Source organism: Mytilus californianus, unplaced genomic scaffold, assembly GCF_021869535.1.
Source record: "Mytilus californianus isolate M0D057914Y unplaced genomic scaffold, xbMytCali1.0.p SCAF_13, whole genome shotgun sequence".
In the NCBI taxonomy this organism is placed as follows: domain Eukaryota; kingdom Metazoa; phylum Mollusca; class Bivalvia; order Mytilida; family Mytilidae; genus Mytilus; species Mytilus californianus.
The window spans coordinates 10,151,000-10,176,826 of record NW_026262615.1 but is presented as its reverse complement, the minus strand read 5'-3'; positions in this window follow the sequence as shown (position 1 = coordinate 10,176,826).

Below are 25,827 nucleotides of genomic sequence, written 5' to 3'. Positions count from 1 at the left end.
AATATCGATACAAATTTTGTCAACTAGAATTGTTAAAAAAAAAATCATCAAAACGTCCAAAATCATTTGCATTGACTTCAGGCTTAAATTTCTTATTCAAATGACAAATTTTACACATAAATTTATTTAAAAAATCGGTGTAGTTACTTTTGATATATTCATAAAATAATTATGTTAAAACATTTAAAAAACATAAGCTACTAATTCGACAAAAAAAATAAACATGGTTTGTTTTTGTTTCAAACAGTTAATTATTAAAGTGGTAAAAAGAAATAAAATTTCGATATTAACAGTCAGTTTGGTCTAATTTCTTCAAAAGAAGCTAAAAAAAAAATCAGTGATGTATAATTGACTTGCAAGTCAATAATTCAACTCATTTGAAAATGTGGCATAATCCTACTTTAGTCCCGCCTGGGATTTAAAATTTTAAATTGCTTCGATTTTGTCACGGTTTTCTAATTACTTTTAACAATTTTGTTACTACACAATGTATTCAAATATAGACGATAGAAATATTTTATTTATTATGAATAGAAGAATTTATACGCAAATATTAGAAAAAAGGAACAAAATATATCATATATATATATATATCATAAGATAGTGTTAGATATTAATCCTGTTTTAGTCCCGACCTGCATGTTAAAACACTTAATTTTCCATAGGGGTGGGACTAAAACAGGTTGATATATAAGTGTCTTTAATATATATATATACTAAAACAAGAGTAATATAAAGTGTCTTATATATGTTCCGGACCATATGAGCATTTGTACCGTATGCGTATGGTCATGACTATATGGATATACTCGTATGGTCTGACCATATAAGTATATACTCGTTTGGTTATTAACGGGCCGGACCATATTATTATTTAGACCATATAGGTATTTTTGAATAAATTCAAACTTCCTTAACAGACACAGCTCGTTCTCTGAACCAAAATCGGCACAATTTATTAACTGAAATCCTTTATCTTTGTTACATTTTGTCTTAATCTTGGTATATCATTGTTGTCTTGCCTTCGCTATCTAGAGTCAATTTTAAGCACCTTTATCCTGTAGACAGTTTCGTCTGTACGTGAAACCACAGGTGTTTAAGGCATGGACATTTGTTTTCTTTTTCCTTGGCGTTTATATTAGATTTTCTTTGATTTCTTCTAAATTTCCACTTATTTTCACTTAACTGCTGTATTCGTACTCTTATTCATACGATCTTCCAATAACAGTGGTTTCTATATAAAATATGAAAACAACACGTTATAAATTTCATGCGTCCGAAGCGCTTTTCTGGATTTACCATCATCAGGAACGCCCAAAGCCAAATATTTGAAAGCCAAGGATGTATAAGGACCGAAAATGTTGATAAGAATAGAGAGACAGCACGTATAAACTACTGTAATTGTAAATCTTATAAAGAGGAGCATGAACAAATTTTAAAATAACTAAAAATAATTTGAAATGTAAATTTTAATTTACAAAAATCAAATTGAAACACCAAAATAAAGAAAAAGGAGGGTTGAATGCTCCAATTGCTAATGAGTAAAACAGTTGATTTCTTGCTTTTAAAACAGTCCATTTAATTATTTTCGGATTCGACATATTGTGTTTCGTAAAAACAAATTAATAATGACCATGCAAATTTTTTTACTTGTGCCTAAAATTTATCTTATTTCATTAATCACGTAACAATGATTACCAAATTATTTTCTAATTTAAAATTTCATTTTTTGAAACTCTAAATTTATGACACCTTGAATAGTTATCATATGCCTTAATCAATTACTGTTCAACGTTCGTATTAATTACCCGGACCATACACGTATGGTCATTTTTTACAAAAATATAAAAGTTTATTTGTTTATCCATGCATTTTTTTTTTTTATTATATTTACTACCTTTGGCTTTTCCTAGTTGTTGCAAGGCTGGACTGGGTTGCACGTAACAAGGACTTGTATATTTAAAAAAAACATACAACTTCTTGCATCTCCAAGGATTTGACAAATTATGATTAGCCTTACTTACCATGACATATAGTAGCGCTATGCTACACACGATTATACAAGCAGTACAAAGTTGGTACATGTAATATTCATTACGTGTACCCTTTTACTATATGCAAGGCAAATACCGAAAATGTTTAAAATAATTCACACTGCACACAGCAGATACAAAAAGATGTCAATAAATCCTTGTATAATAACTAAGTAAGCATTAACTACAAACCTCAACAATATCATATATCTAAATATATATATGTACACGCATACACACGCGCTCACAAGCACACACACACTCATATATATTTTTATATATATAATAAAGGTATAATTTTGTCAAATCCACAGCATGCAGATAATCACAATTCACTAAGGACGTATGAGCCGCGGTGTACTTGTATTAATGCAAATATGCGCACTTCTGAGAACATGTCAGGTAAAGAGATTAATTTAATATAAAAATATTAGTCTTTATCTTTTGCATTATGCATTTTATAATGCACTCAACTTTCCACCAAAATTTTACTAATTCAATCATATCAATAATTGATCAATTTGAAGCTTTTAACATATTGACTATTTTCCACAATTTTTATCTCAGATAATTAACTCTTCATAAATCATTAAATATACTAAAAGTAATACTCCGATACTTTTATTAACCAATTAATCGGTACGACTCAATGGATTAAGGGAGAAAAACTCACAAACAACGACAAGCAATTTCTTTTTTACACAAAGTATTTGTAAATATGAAAATTAAATTTAATAATTTTTATATTATAAGATAATCTGGCACAATACCCTACAGAGTAGTCGTCATTAACCCAAATTTAGATTAGATTAGATTAGATCATGACCATACGGGTATGGTCCAAATACTCATATGGGCCGGAACATATATATTAATCCTGTTTTAGACCCACCCTGCATGTTAAAACACTTAATTTTTCATAGGTGTGGGACTAAAACAGGATTAATATATTAGTGTCTTTAATATATATACCAGAGACATATATACACATATATATGTCTCTGTATATACTAAAACAAGAGTAATATAAAGTATCTTATATATATAAATTCTGTTTTAGTCCAACCCTGCATGTTAAAACACTTAAAGAATTTTCCATAGGGGTGGGACTAAAACAGGATTAATATATAAGTGTCTTATATACTAAAACAAGAGTTATAATGTATATAAAGTGTCTTATATATATATATACAACATCCGTTGTTCGACCTGTTAGTCAAATGCGTTTTGTTCAAATATACTTTTTCACTTTTTTTGGTCTTTTGGAAAATGTTGTTTGTGCTGTATTTAGACCCCTCTACCAAGAAATTTGTTTTGCATGCACACGTATAAAAATTGCGGTTTTTATCAAACGCAATCATAGGTTTGAACGTTGTTTTCAATTTAGACTTATTTATATTTTTTCGTTTGGGCTTGTATTATATTTGCCTTCGGGTTTATATGGTCCGTTCATCCTATTTCGACTCTACAAAATTCAAGAGTCTATCCCAAATTGAGGTAAATTACATGGCCTTCCAAATACCGTTTCGATTCCTAACATCACTGAAGAGACATTATTTGTCGAAATCCGGATATGGTGTACAAATGTTTGCACCTCATATTTGCGGTATACCACCTTTTCCGCAAGTTTATTGTTTTCTCTTTGGTATCTAATTATAACAAAGATCCATTTTGTAACATCTTGTGATCCGTTTATTTGGCAATCGCCAATGGCAGTCAGCAGGGTTTAAGAACATCCGTTGTTCGACCTGTTAGTCAAATGCGTTTTGTTTAAATATACCTTTTCACTTTTTTGGTCTTTTGGAAAATGTTTTTTGTGCTGTATTTAGACCCCTCTACCAAGAAATTTGTTTTGCATGCACACGTATAAAAATTGCGGTTTTTATCCAACGCAATCATAGGTTTGAACGTTGTTTTCAATTTAGACTCGTTTATATTTTTTTGTTTGGGCTTGTATCATATTTGCCGTCGGGTTTATATGATTCGTTCATCCTATTTCGACTCTTCAAAATTCAAGAGTCTATCCTAAATTGAGGTAAATTATATGGCCTTCCAAATACCGTTTCGATTCCTAACATCACTGAAGAGACATTTATTGTCGAAATCCGGATATGGTGTACTTATTTTTACACCTTTTGTTTGCGGTATACTATCTTATCCGCAAGTTTATTGTTTTCTGTTTGACATTAAATTAATAGTTAAGATCCATTTTGTTACTGGCATCTTTGTGATCCGTTTATTTGGCAATCGCCAATGGCTGTCAGCAGGGTTTAAGAACATCCGTTGTTCGACCTGCGTATAAAAATTGCGGTTTTTATCCAACGCAATCATAGGTTTGAACGTTGTTTTCAATTTAGACTTGTTTATAATTCTTTGTTTGGGCTTGTATCATATTTTCCTTCGGGTTTATATGATCCGTTCATCCTATTTCGACTCTTCAAAATTCAAGAGTCTATCCTAAATTGAGGTAAATTATATGGCCTTCCAAATACCGTTTCGATTCCTAACATCACTGAAGAGACACTTATTGTCGAAATCCGGATATGGTGTACTTATTTTTGCACCTTTTGTTTGCGGTATACTATCTTTTCCGCAAGTTTATTGTTTTCTGTTTGGTATTAAATTAATAGTTAAGATCCAATTTGTTACATCTTTGTGATCCGTTTATTTGGCAATCGCCAATGGCTGTCAGCAGGGTTTAAGAACATCCGTTGTTCGACCTGCTATTCAAATGCGTTTTGTTAAAATATACTTTTTAACTTTTTTGGTCTTTTGGAAAATGTTGTTTGTGCTGCATTTAGACCCCTCTACCAAGAAATTTGTTTTGCATGCACTCGAATAAAAAATGCAGTTTTTATCCAACGCAATCATAGGTTTGAACGTTGTTTTCAATTTAGACTTGTATATTATATATATATATATAAGAGACATTTATTGTCGAAATCCGGATATGGTGTGCAAATTTTTGCACCTTATGTTTGCGGTATACCATCTTTTCCGCAAGTTTATTGTTTTCTGTTTGGTATATAATTAATAAATTAAGATCCATTTTTACATCTGGTGATCTGTTTATTTGGCAATCGCCATGGCAGTCAGCAGGGTTTAAGAACATCCGTTGTTCGACCTGCTAGTCAAATGCGTTTTGTTAAAATATACTTTTTCACTTTTTTGGTCTTTTGGAAAATGTTGTTTGTGCTGTATTTAGACCACTCTACCAAGAAATTTGTTTTGCATGCACACGTATAAAAATTGCGGTTTTTATCCAACGCAATCATAGGTTTGAACGTTGTTTTCAATTTAGACTTGTTTATATATATATATATATATATTAATCCTGTTTTTATTCCAACCCTGCATGTTATAAAACAATTAATTTTCCATAGGGGTGGGACTTAAACAGGATTAATATATAAGTGTCTTTAATATATACATGCACACGGATAAAAATTGCGGTTTTTATCCAACGCAATCATAGGTTTGAACGTTGTTTCCAATTTAGACTTATTTATATTTTTTTCGTTTGGGCTTGTATTATATTTGCCTTATGGTTTATATGATCCGTTCATCCTATTTCGACTCTTCAAAATTTAAGAGTCTATCCCAAATTGAGGTAAATTACATGGCCTGCCAAATACCGTTTCGATTCCCAACATCACTGAAGAGATATTAATTGTCGAAATCCGGATATCGTGTACAAATTTTTGCACCTCATATTTGCGGTATACCACCTTTTCCGCAAGTTTATTGTTTTCTCTTTGGTATTTAATTATAATAAAGATCCATTTTGTAACATCTTGTGATCCGTTTATTTGGCAATCGCCAATGGCAGTCAGCAGGGTTTAAGAACATCCGTTGTTCGACCTGTTGGTCGAGTGCGTTTTGTTGAAATATACTTTTTCACTTTTTAGGTCTTATGGAAAATGTTGTTTGTGCTGTATTTCGACCCCTCTATCAAGAAATTTGTTTTGCATGCACAAAATTCAAGAGTCTATCCTAAATTGAGGTAAATTATATGGCCTTCCAAATACCGTTTCGATTCCTAACATCACTGAAGAGACACTTATTGTCGAAATCCGGATATGGTGTACTTATTTTTGCACCTTTTGTTTGCGGTATACTATCTTTTCCGCAAGTTTATTGTTTTCTGTTTGGTATTGAATTAATAGTTAAGAACCAATTTGTTACATCTTTGTGATCCGTTTATTTGGCAATCGCCAATGGCTGTCAGCAGGGTTTAAGAACATCCGTTGTTCGACCTGCTAGTCAAATGCGTTTTGTTAAAATATACTTTTTTACTTTTTTGGTCTTTTGGAAAATGTTGTTTGTGCTGTATTTCGACCCCACTACCAAGAAATTTGTTTTGCATGCACACGAATAAAAATTGCGGTTTTTATCCAACGCAATCATAGATTTGAACGTTGTTTTCAATTTAGACTTGTATATATATATATATATATATATATATATATAAGTGCCTATAAATAGCAGCACATGACATACAAATCTATGGGAGTGTGGATTAATCAGTACAGAGATTAATTCAATTACACAAATAAAATTATAGATTGCCTAACAATGTAATTTTAACACACTATTTAGTATGTAAATATAAGAATGTTTAAAATATTTACAAAATGATGAAAATAAACGCAATATTTGGCTAGACTAACTAGCTTTATCAAGCGTGCATCTATCCAGGTGAAATCGGATGTAGATGATAAGAAACTTTTGCAGCTCAATGTATATGTTGCACTTGAATTTAGCTGCCTTGAAAATAATACATAATTTGGATGAAGTTCAAGATTTTTACAAAATTGGTAGTTGAAGTTAGCAACGTCCATTGGCCAATATTACAGGATAAAAAGGACGATGCTGTGTACTAAATTATTCTTTATCTTTCCTGTATCTTTTCTCGTCTTTTTCGTTAAGACCATCAGGTTCTAAAGTGTGGAGTTGGTGGATCCAAAAATTTTCTCTTCTCCTTCTCGCCGTGGTGTCCCACTCGGTGTTGACTTCTATGATTTGGAAGGTAACATTATCAAAAGAATGTTTCGTTGAACGAAGATGTCTTGTGAGAGGACAGTTTTTGTTGGTTTTGTACCATGAACGATGGTTATTGAGCCGAATATTAAATTTGTCCATTGTTTCTCCCACATACTGAATGCCACATGTGTCACATGTTAATATATAAATTGAGTTCTCCGTTTTACAGTTGGAATTTGAGTAGATGGTATAATTTTGTTTAGTAACGGAGCTGATGAAAGAACTGCTTGTATTGGCAGCTTTACAACACAAGCATTTCCTTCGACCACATTGTTTGTAGCAACCGGGAGATGGAGTAGGCTGCTTTGCTAATACAGATGTCACTAATTTGTCACGGATGTTTTTAGGTCTTCTGAAGGCCATGACTGGTGGTGAGGAAAATACTTTTTTAAGATTTGAATCATTTTCTATAATTTTCCAATGCTTTTGAACAATGGAAGACACATTTTTAAATTGGAATGAAATTCTGTTTAACTGTTCAATCCAGCTACTTCAACTGTTACTTTCTTTTACAACCACAAATTACAAACAAATTGTAAATGAAATATCAGATATCATCAACAATAGTAACATTTCACGTGACGATTTACCAATAATTAAACGTCGCCTCGCAGATATTGAGAAAATTGAACTATCCAAACATAAAGAAAAACAAAGGAATAAATTTCAAAGAGATAAAATTCACACTGTCTATTTAAATCAGGATATGAATGATATCAATACAACAAACCATAAGGTCCCTAGAAAAAGAAAATTCAAAAGACGGAAACAAAAAACTGAAAGCATTGTTGTAAATTTGTCATCTAAAGAACTTACACGTGCTGAAGAATCTCTTTTAAGTAAAGGTTTAAACTTCTGTCCTATCCCATCAAATGTAAATAACTTTCAGCTAGACGAGGACTTAGACCAATTCGCTAGACGTTTACGCTTGAAAGATTTTTTCTACAATAGGGGCAAGAAAAACCTTGAAGAAGCTGGATTAACAGATTCAGATACTGACACCAATGAAGAAGTCACGCCCATCCCAAAATTTAAGAAAAAAAGTTCATGGAAACCACCTAAGAGTAAAAATGATAACTTGGAGTCATTCATTAACTACGTGAGGTCTGATATAAAGTCCTGTATAACAAATACAAGAAATTATAATTTATCCAAGTCAGAAAGCATTGCTTTGAAAGCGTTAAAAGATCAAGAGGATATCGTAATAAAACCTGCCGACAAAGGGGGCGCTGTGGTTGTCATGAATAAAACAGATTACATAGCAGAGGGAAATCGCCAACTTTCAAACTCCATTTTTTATAAACAATTAACCACAGATCCAACACTAAATAATATTCGAAGGATCAACACCATCCTTCAAGAGATGTTCGACAAAAAGCATATAGACAATGACACCTTTGATTATCTCCGACCTCTTGAGAACGAAGCAAAGGCCGGAAGATTCTATATGTTGCCTAAAATACATAAAACGGGCAATCCAGGTCGACCAATTGTTTCAGCAAATAGTCATCCAACTGAAAAGATATCAGAATTTTTAGACCATCATCTAAGACCTCATGTGAAAGAACTACCCTCTTACATCCAAGATACGACTGATTATCTAAAGAAAATGGAAAGCCTAAATCCTCTACCAAGCAATACTATACTTGCATCCATGGACGTGTCTTCTTTATATACCAACATTCCACAAGACGAAGGAATAGCAGCGTGTGAAGAGGTATGGAACACTCGTAGTGAAAAAAATCCTCCAACTGAGTGCCTTGTTACACTTCTGAAACTAGTGCTAGAGAACAACAACTTCTCTTTCAATGAAAAACATTATCTCCAGATAGACGGTACTAGTATGGGCACAAAAATGGCCCCGTCATATGCCAACATATTTATGGGCCAACTTGAAAAACGCCTCTTGGCTAGTGCTCCATACCAGCCCTTATCATGGTTCCGATTCATTGACGATATTGATTTCAAATGGACAGATTCACAAGAACATCTTAATGAATTTCTAGGACACTGTAACTCTTTCCACCATTCAATAAAATTTACATATGAATCATCTATGGAGAAAATAAACTTCCTCGACACTACGAGTTACATCAAGAACGGAACCATTATAACGGACCTTCATACCAAACAAACGGACAAACATCAATTCCTTTCTCCTAAAAGTTGCCATCCTAAACACTGCTCCCGTGGCATCCCATTCAGCCAGGCATTGCGAATCAAGAGAATATGCTCTACTGAAAATACGCAAAATGCTAGACTTGGACAACTACGTAAACACCTAGTTGTTCGAGGATACAATAACAACATCATTGATAGCGCTTTCGAAAGAGCAAACAAAACTAGTCGCCAAGAACTTCTAGAGTACAAAGATAAGAATAAAGCAGCTAACAGAACACCCCTTGTACTCACTTACCATCCTGATTTTAAAAATGTGTCTTCCATTGTTCAAAAGCATTGGAAAATTATAGAAAATGATTCAAATCTTAAAAAAGTATTTTCCTCACCACCAGTCATGGCCTTCAGAAGACCTAAAAACATCCGTGACAAATTAGTGACATCTGTATTAGCAAAGCAGCCTACTCTATCTCCCGGTTGCTACAAACAATGTGGTCGAAGGAACTGCTTGTGTTGTAAAGCTGCCAATACAAGCAGTTCTTTCATCAGCTCCGTTACTAAACAAAATTATACCATCTACTCAAATTCCAACTGTAAAACGGAGAACTCAATTTATATATTAACATGTGACACATGTGGCATTCAGTATGTGGGAGAAACAATGGACAAATTTAATATTCGGCTCAATAACCATCGTTCAAAAACTGTCCTCTCACAAGACATCTTCGTTCAACGAAACATTCTTTTGATAATGTTACCTTCCAAATCATAGAAGTCAACACCGAGTAGGACACCACGGCGAGAAGGAGAAGAGAAAATTTTTGGATCCACCAACTCCACACTTTAGAACCTGATGGTCTTAACGAAAAAAACGAGAAAAGATACAGGAAAGATAAAGAATAATTTAGTACACAGCATCGTCCTTTTTATCCTGTAATATTGGCCAATGGACGTTGCTAACTTCAACTACCAATTTTGTAAAAATCTTGAACTTCATCCAAATTATGTATTATTTTCAAGGCAGCTAAATTCAAGTGCAACATATACATTGAGCTGCAAAAGTTTCTTATCATCTACATCCGATTTCACCTGGATAGATGCACGCTTGATAAAGCAAGTTAGTCTAGCGAAATATTGCGTTTATTTTCATCATTTTGTAAATATTTTAAACATTCTTATATTTACATACTAAATAGTGTGTTAAAATTACATTGTTAGGCAATCTATATATATATATATATATATATATGTAAACCTCAGATCTGTGTACGGCATCAAATCTGTGTCCGTTTCTCAAATATGTGCCCCATCGTGACGGCAATCGCTAATCTATGTCCGTAAAAAATGATACGGCCTCAAATATGTGTCCGATTTTCAATCGTGACGTCATTCGCAAATCAAAGTCCGCTAAAAAAGATACGACCTCAAATCTGTGTCCTTTTTAAAATCTTTTTTCAGTTTGTTTTGCCATGCGCAAATTTATGGGCGTTTAAAGTACGGCCTTATAGGATTTTTGTTTTATTAAGTCATTTCTCCATGTGTGTGCTTAAATTTTTTTACATTCGTGTGTGATTATTGTGTGTCTTCAAAAATGAAATTACACATATTTTTTTCACTAAAAAGACAGTAAAGAATGAATATTTGTTTGCAACTTTAACATACTTCATTTTGTCTTTCGTTCATATAGCTGTTTCATTGACATTCATACCACTTTATCTATGTTTTACCTTGAATATCAAAAAAGCAAACTACTATGTTACAAATGTAGTTGTAACCTTTGACTGGTGGCATTTTCTTTAAGTCTATTTGACAACGACTGTTAGCGTAAGTTGCAGGAATTGGGCGCCTTAAAACTGTTGTTTTAGGAATTTCTACGGCATTGTTACAGCACTGACAGTTGACGTTTAATTCAAATAGTATCTTGATGTTTTCTCTTACGATAGGAAATATTGTACTTGCTGCCGGAGGGACACATGTATCTGTCCATGTTTTTTTTTAAATTCATGCAAGCTTCTCCTCATTACTGTATCTTATTGAAATAAAAAACCGAAGATTAAACAGTGTTATATTTTTCTTCAATGGGTCCTAAATGTATCGGTCATTATGGTGTGACGTCATATATCGAATGACGTCATTGTTGGACATCTGACGTCACAGACGTCGAGCTGTCGTAGTTTCTGGCGCACGAAATGCAACCTTGAAAAACAACTGGCAGCAAGAGGCACGTAAGAGGGCTAATTAAACAGTTATAAATTGCTTCATATTTTCTATGGTCCTTCATGTGGTTTTTGCTTATCATATCAATCAGTTGTTCTTTGTCCAAACATTTCCTATGATTGCTATTTAAGTCTTAAGATTTCTTGTATATACATTTAGATTCTTGGTCATAACAGTAAAGCGACAAAACTTTTTTACCATTCTGTCCGAAAACGGCACTTTCAATTCGACAACAATATTTCTATGCTTCCGAATTTTGATGTTCTTTGGCTTTCGCAATCTGTATAATGTGAGACCATATCCGCCAAAAACTCTTCTGGATTTGGATCCTTTGAAATACATTTTTTTCCGCTTACTAGATATAATGTCACTGTATAATGTATCCCTCATTTGAATTAGTGTCCTGCAGTGACGTCATGTATTTGATGACGTCTTGCTATATCTGACATCACCACATTTCAGTCAAAGAAAGGACATAGATTTGAGACAAAAATAGCCATAGATTTGAGTAAATAAAGGACATAGATTTGAGACAATACAGGACATAGATTTGAGACAATAAAAGACATAGATTTGAGACAATAAAGGACATAGATTTGGAACGTCTATTACGCAATATTAAAAACGGACATAGATTTGCGGAAAGGACATAGATTTGAGGCTGGATATAGATTTGAGGCTTACATATATATATAATTAATCCTCTTTTTATTCCAACCCTGCATGTTATAAAACACTTAATTTTCCATAGGGGTGGGACTTAAACAGGATTAATATATAAGTGTCTTTAATATATACATGCACACGTATAAAAATTGCGGTTTTTATCCAACGCAATCATAGGTTTGAACGTTGTTTCCAATTTAGACTTATTTATATTTTTTCGTATGGCCTTGAATTATATTTGCCTTTACTGTTTATATGATCCGTTCATCCTATTTTGACTCCTCAAAATTCAAGAGTCTATCCCAAATTGAGGTAAATTACATGGCCTTCCATGGCGATTCCTTACATCACTGAAGAGACATTATTTGTCGAAATCCGGATATGGTGTACAAAAACCTTTGCACCTTTTCTTTGCGGTATATCATCTTTTCCGCAAGTTTATTGTTTTCTGTTTAGTATTAAATTTAAAATTAAGATCCATTTATTACATCGGTGATCCGTTTATTTGGCAATCACCAATGGCAGTCAGTAGGGTTTAAGAACATTTGTTGTTCGACCTGTTAGTCAAATGCGTTTTGTTAAAATATACTTTTTCACTTTTTTGGTCTTTAGGAAAATGTTGTTTGTGCTGTATTAAGACGCCTCTAACAAGAAATTTGTTTTGCATGCACATGTATAAAAATTGCAGTTTTTATCCAACGCAATCATAGGTTTGAACGTTGTTATCAATTTAGACTTGTATATATATTTTCAAGAGTCTATACTAAATTGAGGTAAATTATATGGCCTTCCAAATACCGTTTCGATTCCTAACATCACTGTTGAGACATTAATTGTCGAAATCCGGATATGGTGTACTAATTTTTGCACCTTTTGTTAGCGGTATACTATCTTATCCGCAAGTTTATTGTTTTCTGTTTGGCATTAAATTAATAGTTAAGATCCATTTTGTTACTGGCATCTTTGTGATCCGTTTATTTGGCAATCGCCAATGGCTGTCAGCAGGGTTTAAGAACATCCGTTGTTCGACCTGCGTATAAAAATTGCGGTTTTTATCCAACGCAATCATAGGTTTGAACGTTGTTTTCAATTAAGACTTGTTTATAATTCTTTGTTTGGGCTTGTATCATATTTTCCTTCGGGTTTATATGATCCGTTCATCCTATTTCGACTCTTCAAAATTCAAGAGTCTATCCTAAATTGAGGTAAATTATATGGCCTTCCAAATACCGTTTCGATTCCTAACATCACTGAAGAGACACTTATTGTCGAAATCCGGATATGGTGTACTTATTTTTGCACCTTTTGTTTGCGGTATACTATCTTTTCCGCAAGTTTATTGTTTTCTGTTTGGTATTAAATTAATAGTTAAGATCCAATTTGTTACATCTTTGTGATCCGTTTATTTGGCAATCGCCAATGGCTGTCAGCAGGGTTTAAGAACATCCGTTGTTCGACCTGCTACTCAAATGCGTTTTGTTAAAATATACTTTTTTACTTTTTTGGTCTTTTGGAAAATGTTGTTTGTGCTGCATTTAGACCCCTCTACCAAGAAATTTGTTTTGCATGCACACGAATAAAAAATGCAGTTTTCATCCAACGCAATCATAGGTTTGAACGTTGTTTTCAATTTAGACTTGTATATATATATATATATATATATATAAGAGACATTTATTGTCGAAATCCGGATATGTGTACAAATTTTTGCACCTTATGTTTTTGGTATACCATCTTTTCCGCAAGTTTATTGTTTTCTGTTTGGTATATTATTATTAAATTAAGATCCATTTTTACATCTGGTGATCTGTTTATTTGGCAATCGCCATGGCAGTCAGCAGGGTTTTAGAACATCCGTTGTTCGACCTGCTAGTCAAATGCGTTTTGTTAAAATATACTTTTTCACTTTTTTGGTCTTTTGGAAAATGTTGTTTGTGCTGTATTTAGACCACTCTACCAAGAAATTTGTTTTGCATGCACACGTATAAAAATTGCGGTTTTTATCCAACGCAATCATAGGTTTGAACGTTGTTTTCAATTTAGACTTGTTTATATATATATATATATATATATATATATTAATCCTGTTTTTATTCCAACCCTGCATGTTATAAAACAATTAATTTTCCATAGGGGTGGGACTTAAACAGGATTAATATATACGTGTCTTTAAGATATACATGCACACGGATAAAAATTGCGGTTTTTATCCAACGCAATCATAGGTTTGAACGTTGTTTCCAATTTAGACTTATTTATATTTTTTCGTTTGGGCTTGTATTATATTTGCCTTATGGTTTATATGATCCGTTCATCCTATTTCGACTCTTCAAAATTTAAGAGTCTATCCCAAATTGAGGTAAATTACATGGCCTGCCAAATACCGTTTCGATTCCCAACATCACTGAAGAGACATTAATTGTCGAAATCCGGATATCGTGTACAAATTTTTGCACCTCATATTTGCGGTATACCACCTTTTCCGCAAGTTTATTGTTTTGTGTTTGGTATTTAATTATAATAAAGATCCATTTTGTAACATCTTGTGATCCGTTTATTTGGCAATCGCCAATGGCAGTCAGCAGGGTTTAAGAACATCCGTTGTTCGACCTGTTGGTCGAGTGCGTTTTGTTGAAATATACTTTTTCACTTTTTAGGTCTTATGGAAAATGTTGTTTGTGCTGTATTTCGACCCCTCCATCAAGAAATTTGTTTTGCATGCACACGTATAAACATTGCGGTTTTCATCCAACGCAATCATAGGTTTGAACGTTGTTTTCAATTTAGACTTATTTATATTTTTTCGTTTGGGCTTGTATTATATTTGCCTTTGGGTTTATATGATCCGTTCATCCTTTTTCGACTCTTCAAAATTCAAGTGTCTATCCGAAATTGAGGTAAATTACATGGCCTTCCAAATACCGTTTCGATTCCTAACATCACTGAAGAGACAATAATTGTCGAAATCCGGATATGGTGTACAAATCATTGCATCTCATATTTGCGGTATACCACCTTTTCCGCAAGTTTATTGTTTTCTACTTGGTATTTAATTATAATAAAGATCCATTTTGTAACATCTTGTGATCCGTTTATTTGGCAATCGCCAATGGCAGTCAGCAGGATTTAAGAACATCCGTTGTTCGACCTGTTAGTCAAATGCGTTTGTTTATATATACTTTTTCACTTTTTTGGTCTTTTTGAAAATGTTGTTTGTGCTGTATTTAGACCCCTCTATCAAGAAATTTGTTTTGCATGCACACGTATAAAAATTGCGGTTTTTATCCAACGCAATCATAGGTATGAACGTTGTTTTCAATTTAGACTTATTTATATTTTTTCGTTTGGGCTTGTATTATATTTCCCTTCGGTTTAATATAATCCGTTCATCCTATTTGGACTCTACAAAATTCAAGAGTCTATCCGAAATTGAGGTAAATTACATGGCCTTCCAAATACCGTTTCGATTCCTAACATCACTGAAAAGACATTAATTGTCGAAATCCGGATATGGTGTACAAATGTTTGCACCTCATATTTGCGGTATACCACTTTTTCCGCAAGTTTATTGTTTTCTGTTTGGTATCTAATTATAACAAAGATCCATTTTGTAACATCTTGTGATCCGTTTATTTGGCAATCGCCAATGGCAGTCAGCAGGGTTTAAGAACATCCGTTGTTCGACCTGTTAGTCAAATGCGTTTTGTTTAAATATACTTTTTCACTTTTTTTGGTCTTTTGGAAAATGTGTTTGTGCTGTATTTAGACCCCTCTACCAAGAAATTTGTTTTGCATGCACACGTATAAAAATTGCGGTTTTTATCCAACGCAATCATAGGTTTGAACGTTGTTTTCAATTTAGACTTATATATATTCACACTTTATTTTCCATAGGGGTGGGACTAAAACAGGATTAATATATAAGTGTCTTTAATATACATATACTAAAACAAGAGTAATATAAAGTGTCTTATATATATCAATCCTGTTTTAGTCCAACCCTGCATATTAAAACACTTAATTTTCCATAGGGGTGGGACTAAAACAGGATTAATATATAAGTGTCTTTAATATACATATACTTAAACAAGAGTAATATAAAGTGTCTTATATATATTAATCCTGTTTTAGTCAATTCCTGCATGTTAAATACAGGATTAATATATAAGTGTCTTATATACAAAACCGCGATTAATATATAAGTGTCTTATATACAAAACCGCGATTAATATATAAGTATAAATAAGAAGATGTGCTATGAGAGCCAATGAGACAACTATCCATCCAAGTCACAATGTGTAAAAAGTAAACAACTATAGGTCAAAGTACGGCCTTCAACACGGAGCCTTGGCTCTCACCGAACAGCAAGCTGTAAAGGGCCCCAAAAAGACTAGTGTAAATCAATTCAAACAGGAAAACCAACGGTCTAATCTATATAAAAAACTAGAAACGAGAAACACTTATTAACCACACCAATAAACGACAACCACTGAACAACAGGCTACTGACTTAGGACAGGTGCATAAAAATGCAGCTGGTTTAAACGTTTTAACAGGCGCCAACCTTCAACCTAACCTGAAACAGTGGTATATTTATTTATTGAATTCATAGCAAATTGATACAATGTACTATAATAATTTAACCAAAACATAATATTGTACCACATTAAAAGTACATTCATGAAAGGGTTTTCTTTTTGGGGTATTATTTAAAAAAAGGGACTAGGAATTTTTTGGGGGTAAAAATCTAAAAAAAGGAGAAAATTGACCTTGAACTTTGACCTTTTATGACAGACAAAAGCTGAATATTTAAAGAATAACCTCACAAAGGTAAGCAAAATCTAAAAAAAAGATAAAAATGACCTTGAACTTTGACCTTTGACAGACAAAAACTGAATATTTAAAAAAATGTCCTTCACAGAAGTAAGCAAAATCTTAAAAAAATTACCTTGAACTTTAACCTTTTAGGACAGACAAAAATTTTAAAGAATTACATTTACACAGGTAAGCAAATTTTAGAAAGAGAAAAATGACCTTGAACTTTAATATTTTTTGAGAGAGAAAAACTTGATATTCAAAGATCTAAATTGACCTTTCACTTTAATTTGACACTAAAACAATACATTCCTTGTGACACCAAACATGGCAAACAGAAAGCATAACACCCTGTGCTGTGACTATTTGTAACACATATAGAGATATATTTAAAATTCCACCTATTAAAAATAAGTGGGAAACAAATCAAGACCAATGGTATCCTCCTACAGTCCCACCTATTAAATATCAATGGGAATTAAATCTAGACCTATGGTATCCTTCTACAATCCCACCTATTAAATATCAGTGGGAATTAAATCAAGACCAATGGCATCCTTCTACAGTCCCACCTTTTAAATATCAGTGGGAATTAAATCTAGACCTATGGTATCCTTCTACAATCCCACTTATTAAATATCAGTGGGAATTAAATCAAGACCAATGGTATCCTCCTACAGTCCCACCTATTAAATATCAGTGGGAATCAAATCAAGACCTATGGTATCCTTCTACAGTCCCAACTTTTAAATATCAGTGGGAATTAAATCTAGACCTATGGTATCCTTCTACAATCCCACTTATTAAATATCAGTGGGAATTAAATCTAGACCTATGGTATCCTTCTACAATCTCACTTATTAAATATCAGTGGGAATTAAATCAAGACCTATGGTATCCTTCTACAGTCCCACTTATTAAATATCAGTGGGAATTAAATCTAGACCTATGGTATCTTTCTACAATCCCACTTATTTTCAAGACGTGTAGGTGGGACAATAGAAGGATACCATAAAGCATGGTTGATTCCTTCTTATATGCAGTAGGTTGAAAGTTAAAGGATACTATAAATAAACTTGTTAAAGTTATTTTTGTTTTAGGAGAACCACAAAGGTCCAGATAATTCAAAGGTCAAGGTCATCTAATGTTTTTAGAGAAAGTATGTGGTTTTTTTTATTCAGGTTTAAGGACTTTTATATGTATTTTCATTATTGATATAAAAGCGTCATTTTTCAATATTTCATTTTTTAACAGAAAAGGTCAAGGTCATTTCTTTAAATTTGTGTCTTTCTATGTCAAAAAAGGTACAATTTTCAGGTACTTTTTCAGGTATCTCTGCATCTTCCCAAAGCATTCACAGCCCCTTTTCATAAAAGAATATCCCAAAAAGAAAACCCTTTTAAGAGTGTGCGATTAATGTTGTATATTGAAATATTTTTCTAGGAAATAATTCCTGTAATAGTTATAAAATTATAGTAATTATATTATTTAAATTCAATAAAAACTCACTTATATTGTACAATATTGTGAGTTATATATTAATCCTGTTTTAGTCCCACCCTTATGGAAAAATTGTTGTTTTAATTTGCAGGGTGGGACCATAACAGGATTAATATATAACTGTATTTCAGTAAATTTTGATGGAACACGCCTATATATTAATCCTGTTTTAGTCCCACCCTTGTGGAAAAATTGTTGTTTTAATATGGAAGGTGGGACTATAACAGGATTAATATATAACTGTATTTCAGTCAATTTTGATGGAAAACGCCTATATATTAATCCTGTTTTAGTCCCACCCTTATGGAAAAACTTTTATTTTCTATATGGAAGATGGGACTGAAACAGGATTAATATATAACTGTATTTCATTCGATTTTGATGGAAAACGCCTATATATTAATCCAGTTTTAGTCTCACCCTTATGGAAAAACTTTTATTTTTAATATGGAAGGTGGGACTAATACAGGAATAATATAAAACAATTTTTAATTCGGGTGTATTTTTTTTAAATCCTGGTTTAGTCCCATTTGGGACTGGGACTAAACCAGGATATATTGCCGAAAAGAATGTCAACATCGAAAAGTGAAACAAGGCAGTTACCAGGAATGACGATTTCGTTGACTGATCTGGTCAACAAAAATTTCATTCGTATGCAGGTAAAACGATGATTTACCTTTAGTTTTTAAACTTATGACACGAAATCCACGGGTGTCATTCGGTATATCGAGAAAAATGATCGTGAAAGAATAACTAACGGTGGTTAAGCATTGTTAGCGGATTGTGATAGATCTGTTATCGGGTCGTGAATGCAATTTAGTGTAATTCTACTTCAAAATCTGTGAAAAATCTGCTGTATTTTCAAAAGGTTGAACAAATCAGAAAAAAAATATGTCTGTCAAAATGATTCAACTTCCTTAATCATATTGTGCACTACTTCTGAGACTACTATATGTAATGTGTTATAGTAGTCTCGGACTACGTTAAAGAAAAAAATGCAGTACTTTTTAAGAAAACACAAAAAGCGACACACAATCCTATGAGAATCATTAAGAAAAAATGACGTTTTGTATCTATAATGGTCACATTCTAATATATCATGATATATTTGAAACCTAATATTTAACGTGTCAGATAGACCAGTAAAATAAAAGTATGCTATTACTTGGAAAAGTTCATATTGATTTTAAAAAAGCTTATTTTTTGTTGCTTTTTAATCTTAATTGATCGTAAAAGATCAGGCAACGCATTAATTTGATCGTGAAAGACAAGGCGTGACCAGACAGAAAGATCAGAAAACAACATTTCTTTTACCAGTTGATATACTTGTAATTTTTTGAAGCGTGTAATTACTTACTAAGAACTTTAAGTAATGCTTTCATTTTTTTGGTGATATATATATATTATACTTATAGACCCATACTTAGACCTGCTTTCATTCAATATAATAACACCTCCAGGAGCATAAATTGTTGAAAAGTAAATATCTTTGTATTTATAATTCTAAATGCATCCAAGAATAGGTGAAGCAAGAGGGGGTCTGATGGTCTTCCTCTGAAAATATCTTAAATTAATGTGTACGTTTTTGTTTTCGTAAGGGTTATATCAAAGAAGCTATAATATCATTTTACATAAAGGTATATTGAAGATGTTCTTTTCGTTAACAGTACAAACTTTTCTGATTTGGTCCCATTAATAGTCCTGAACTAGAGATTACAGACACCACTTACATGTATACGGCTTCTTCGGCCTCATTTTTAGACATATACCCAGAATTTGACTACAGCGGTCATCTCAATATCAGAATCTATGACAAACAAGACGATTTCAATTTTGAAATTATCAAATTTTCCTCACCTAAGCAGCAATTAACCAACTTCATCCGCGTATGAAGAATATATTTCTCAACTCATATACGATATTCAGAAGCTTACAGAATTTGTAAAACGTCATCAGTGTCTGAACAAAAAATTAATGAGCCCGGGTTTTGTGAAAGAACGTCTCGTCCTTTTTCTCAAAAAGTTCATTGGAAAGTACCAAGACCTTAAAGATAAATATCCAGTGTCTACTTCACAAATAACACAGGATGGTCTTGAGTTATAGATTCTAGGTGCTGACTCTGTGTAGAATTTTATCTACTTTACAGTTTTTATTTTTTTTTTTTGTCTTTGTACTATTACGTTCCATTTGATCGTATGACTCTTGTTCGGTATATATGTGCATCCAGCTTTCAGCTTTTTTGGGCTTTTGGTGTTTCTTATGCGGGTGGGGTCCAAAGATGCAATTCAGACACTTGAAGTTTTTATTGTGTTGTTTTCATTTTGTATACCCTTGTATTTATATTCTGCTTACTTTGTATTTTATCCGGAAAGTGTATATGTTATTATGCTTAACTATACTGATTGTATTATCAGCTACAAAAACTTTTTTTGTTGGCGTCTTTGTTTGATTTAATTGTAAGTTTGTTTGAACGTTTAATTCAGTTATGTTGTATGTCTGTGATGTATGTTTACACAGTTTTGGCTGCTGGATCCCAGTTATGGACACGTTAAGCAATTATGTCTGTTTGGGTTGCTCACCAAATTTGGCAATATTACGGAACATTAAACAACTGCCATACAAGTGGGCGTTTTAGCTAGCTTGAAAATAAGTCATGCAAATACAATCTTTTGTTATAAAAATTAAAAATATACAAATATATCATCATGTGTTTAAAAAAGGATATGATGGTTTTCGTGGTTTTTGCAGTAACGAATTAGCAGCAACAGATCTTTCACGATCCTTTTCACGATCTTCAAAAAGTGGTACCCGATCTTTCACATTCCGAAATATCAAATTTTACAAATATTTCCATTTTTGGAAAGTTTCTGATTAAACGAAAACTAAATAACTTTAAGAACCACTTTAAACAGTAACACAAAAAAATACTTTTTTTGATAAAAGTAGTTTATGCATTCAAAATATGAAAAAAATATTTTTGTTTACATTTTTATTTCTTCAAAATTTCGAGGAGCAATCTGCCTTTTGTAGTTTTGTAAAAACGGTGTACTTTCAAACCTTCATTTTTCTAGGATACTGATCATAATGTTGAACCATTTGACAGACAGTTTTATTTTTCCAAAATTTGTCATTATTATTCATTAAATTAGACTATTTACTGACGTTGCATGTGTCTTCTCGATAAGATTTCCTTCACGATCCTATACCAGATCTTTCACGATCCAATCGCAATACTTGACCACCGTTACTTATTCTTTCACAATAATTTTTCTCGATATACCGAATGACAGTCGTGAAATCAAACAGACCTAGATTGCACTTGCTCGCTATTTGTTTTTATCGCACCTTGGATAAATTATGACGTAATGATTGGTTAAACGCCGTAACGTGGTGACCCCCTATGGATCCGTATGGGTCAGTAGATTTCATATGGGGTTCATGATGTCACGTTCACTATTAATGGTGACGTCATCGATTAATGTTTTTGTATTTCATTGCTATTTTTTATACATAACTTAGCAGGAAAAGTCCCGTGTGCGATTGATTCGTTATACAGTAGGGTTAGTATAATCCATAGTAGATTCGGCCCTCGGCCTCACCCCCTATGGATTTTACTAACCTTTTGGATCCGTAGGGGGGTCAGTAACAAACCATATAACTTATGATATTCATATTTATGTTTATATCAGATTATTCGATCTTCGGCAGTCTTCGTAGGTCTCCTAGATGGATAATTAGATGGCATCGGGTCTAAAATACGTACGAACTGCTGATACATTATAGCGAGTCCATGCATTGTTAATTGTTTCTTTTGACCGTTTTGTAATTTGGATATTCGTGTTGGTATGTTATAAATAAAATAAGAGAAATTGGATCCAACCGATGAACATGAATTTGACAGCTAATGCCCTTGAAGAAGCTGGAAATATTAGTATTCAATTTTTTTTTTTCATAATTATTGTTATGATATTTCATTCAGTGTTGTGATAGAATTTATTTCCAGGGGTGCAATATATGATTGTCATATATTACTTTAAAACTCTGGAAATAACTTTGTACACGGGATGATTACAACAAGTATTGGTAGTTTGGTTTAGCATACGTGTAATACATGAATAATTGCTTAATGAAGAATGGTAAATACCTATTTATAATATATCAGGCTAATCTGGTGTCATTGCTTTTGCCTGAGATTTTATAGTAATCTCCGTATTTTTCAGAAACAGCAAATTTTATCTGAAGTGTAAACACGATAAATGACACAGCCGCCATTTTAAAAAATTCCGGCATCGAAATTTTTTTTTTTTTTTTCAATCGATTAGCGATGTAATTTGCAATCAGTTCAAACTGTTAAATATAGCGTACTTTGCTAGATCTGTGTTTCAGGTATCACAATACTGATGCAAAGTATTACTTGTATTTAAGGGGTTTGTTAAATTGATGTATAAGTAGACGTTGGTTTGCCAATTTTACAATTAAAATCAACGGGCGAATAAGAGAAAAGTATCGATATTTACAATTGATCAGGAACGTTATTTAATCTAAATTCAAGCTGTCAGGACCATTTTTTTTTAAAGAATTATGTTCGAACACCAAGGAAAGAGATGCAAAAGGTAGAAAATGAGTAGGATTAACGAAAAAAAATAGGTTTATTGAAGGGCCAATGCAATTTCTATGAGACAACTTGACTAAAGATGGCGGATGCCACGTCATGAAAGTCATATGACGTCTTACTTCGCTAGGTATGTCATACGAGTTGTGTTTGCTCACAAAAAAAACGGATGAACATTATTGTACTAGACCATAAGTATCTAGGCGAGAAAAATTCCGAAAATTTTAAGAAAGTCAATAAACCAGGATCATGACTGGGTTCTAGGGCTAGTTCGAAACATAAGTCATTGACAACCCTATTTAATCTAAATCCCTTAATGGATAATTCTTCTGCGCACATCGAAGACGATGTATTGGTATGCAGGAAGTTCACCAAGTCGTTCTCAGACTCCGAGGCCAGTCTTCTCGAATGCCAACGTTGTCGAGCTAGATACTGATTCGAATGTTTAACAAAAGTATAGCCGAATATGCATTCTTGTCTATTTAAGATAATACGTGGTTCTGCATTCGCTGGAGGGAGATAGTCGGAAAAAACAATGTCACAAACATGAAAATAGAGGGAAAATGCAAAGAGATCATGGTATTATATGAACTTAAATAAATGCTGCACATGTGACATCCCATGTAGAAAAAATGTAACTGCCAAAGTAATCAAGGTTCTTTTTCTGTAAAATACGAGATAAACGAGCGCAAATGCAGAGAACAACATCGCTATTTATGATACACAAGAGGTAGATTCAAACTTGAAAGATGTAAGATATGGTCATGACTCTGAAATATTAAGTTTTTCAAGAATGTTAACTTAATATAGACGATAACGACATAGTTAAAGTAATCAGGCTGGGCAGAGTTGACAACTCATCTGAAAAAAAGTGCTATTTTAAAATTTCTCAAAATTAAAGACTCAGATAACGTAAGTATGAAGGACGTAAAAGTTAACACCGAAGAATTTAAAGGAAAAAATAACTTAAATTGTGTGTGGAAGCCTAATAAATGTCGAAGGGGAAATACACCTTCAAGGTCAGGAGACCACCGTTGGCTCGCAGAATTGTGAAAATATAGACTTAAGTAAGCGGAGAAAACGACCTGTACATAATTCTAAAAACGCTAAGATGAAAAGCTCAAACACATCATACGAATGGAAAACAACTGTCATATTCCTGACTTGGTACAAGCATGTCCTTAAGTAGAAAATGGTGGATTAAATGCAGATCAACGCAGGAACAAACTTGATAAACTTAGGATTAGGATTAGAGACACCGTGCCGAATTACACTCCAATTAATGATGTTTCCATATAAAAACAATATATCCAGAGGCTTTGTCTGCTAGAACATCAGCACATTGGGCGTGAGGACAAAATAAATCATGCACAATCTAGGGTTTCTAAAAGGGTTACAAACCCATGGGCTCTTTTTATTCGTAGAGTTTGAATGCCCTTCGGAATGCACGATCAGATAGCCCTGATTAAAGACACAAGTGCTCATTTTTTTTTTGTAGAGTTTAATGTGTTTCTGAATGACCGAATAGCTGTGATCTATTCAGAAAATTCATGGGGGTTCCGCGGAACCCTGTGTCTCGCCTACGATTGCCGCTGTCAGTGTTAAAGTGTAATGTTGACTTAAAAAGTGAGTCAATTTATCAGTAAAATACAGAATTTAAAAAAAAAATCAAACTTTTTCTTTAGATGCTATTTTTTCTTAACTAAATATCCTTCGCATTCCTGTTAGTATCCCTCATCTCAAGTATTTTAGGACATACAAAAATGAATGATATACAAGCACTAACTGTGGGGAAATGTATGAAATACAAGAACTAACTGTGGGGAAATGTATGAGATACAAGCATTATCTGAAATGTGGGTGATTGAGTGACAGGAAATCATCAATATACCTAAAAGTGAAATTTAAGAACTTAACATGATGTTTTTTTTTCCTTTTGTCTTTGGTTAGGTTTTGAATCTACTTCATGTGAGTTTAACGTCGACCAGCACAACTCATACCCATTGGAATACAGTCTGTTGCAATATCAATCCACCAAATTTAACTTAAAGTCCATAATTTTGATGATATTATCTTCGGGTTATTTGTTAATAGAAGTATTGAGGTTTTTCAAAAATAAGATTTTTCATAACACAAAACAAGAATTGAATATCTACGATTTCAATTTTTAGTAGAAAAACGTCTTTTCAATGAGTCGATGTATTCAATTCTCCAATTAATCATGGACAATAGAAGTGTAAAGCATATACTGAAGGAGTATATATCAGAATCTAAGTTTTGACGTCAATATTGCGCTCTTTGTTAAGACTAGAGCCACGTAAGGATCATGCATAACCTTCTGGAGCACATGAGATTGTACCGGTTTTGGTAAGGGTTTATGTTTGACTAGTTTTTTTGTTTTCTATGTTGTGGTTTTGTATACTGTTGTTTGATCAGTTTTTTTTACCATGACATTGTCAGTTTGTTTTCGACTTATGAGTTTGACTATCACGTTGGTATCTTTTGCGAACCATATACACTCCAATTAATGATGTTTCCATATAAAAACAATATAGTCAGAGGCTTTTGTCTGCTAGAACATCAGCACATTTGGCGTGAGGACAAAATAAAGCATGCACAATCTCGGGTTTTTGAAAGGGTTGCAAACCCTTGGGCTCTTTTTATTCGTAGAGTTTGAATGCCCTTCTGAATGCACGATCAGATAGCCCTAATTAGAGAAACATGCTCATTTTATTTGTAGAGTTTAAATGTGTTTCTAAATGACCGAATAGCTCTGATCTATTGAGATAAAGTGTCCAGTTTTGGTTTACTTTGGTCGCGTTTT